We start from the raw sequence: 541 nt of genomic DNA, 5'->3' as shown, positions 1-541 counted from the left end.
TGACTATGCCAAAGCCTTTGACTGTGTGGATCACAATAAACTGTGGAAAATTCTTCAAGAGATGGGAATACCAGACCACCTGACCTGCCTCTTGAGAAATCTGTATGCAGGTCAGGAAGCCACAGTTAGACTGGACATGGAACAACAGACTGGTTCCAAATAGGAAAAGGAGTATGTCAAGGCTGTATATTGTCACCCTGCTTATTTAACTTATATGAAGGGTACATCATGAGAAGCGCTGAGCTGGAAGAAACACAAGCTGGAATCAAGATTGCCAGGAGAAATATCAATAACCTCAGATATGCAGATGACACCACCCTTATGGCAGAAAGTGAAGAGGAACTAAAGAGCCTCTTGATGAAAGTGAAAGAGGAGAGTGAAAAAGTCGCCTTAAATCTCAACATTTAGAAAACAAAGATCATGGCATCTGGTCCCATCACTTCATGGGAAATAGATGGGGAAACAGTGGAAACAGTGTCAGACTTTATTTTTAGGGGCTCCAAAATCACTGCAGATGGTGACTGCAGCCATGAAATTAAAA

The sequence above is a fragment of the Bison bison genome, unplaced genomic scaffold (assembly GCF_000754665.1).
Source record: "Bison bison bison isolate TAMUID 2011002044 unplaced genomic scaffold, Bison_UMD1.0 scf7180017864472, whole genome shotgun sequence".
NCBI classification, from domain to species: Eukaryota; Metazoa; Chordata; class Mammalia; order Artiodactyla; family Bovidae; genus Bison; species Bison bison.
The sequence above is the reverse complement of the archived record's forward strand: the minus strand, read 5'-3'. Positions refer to the sequence as shown.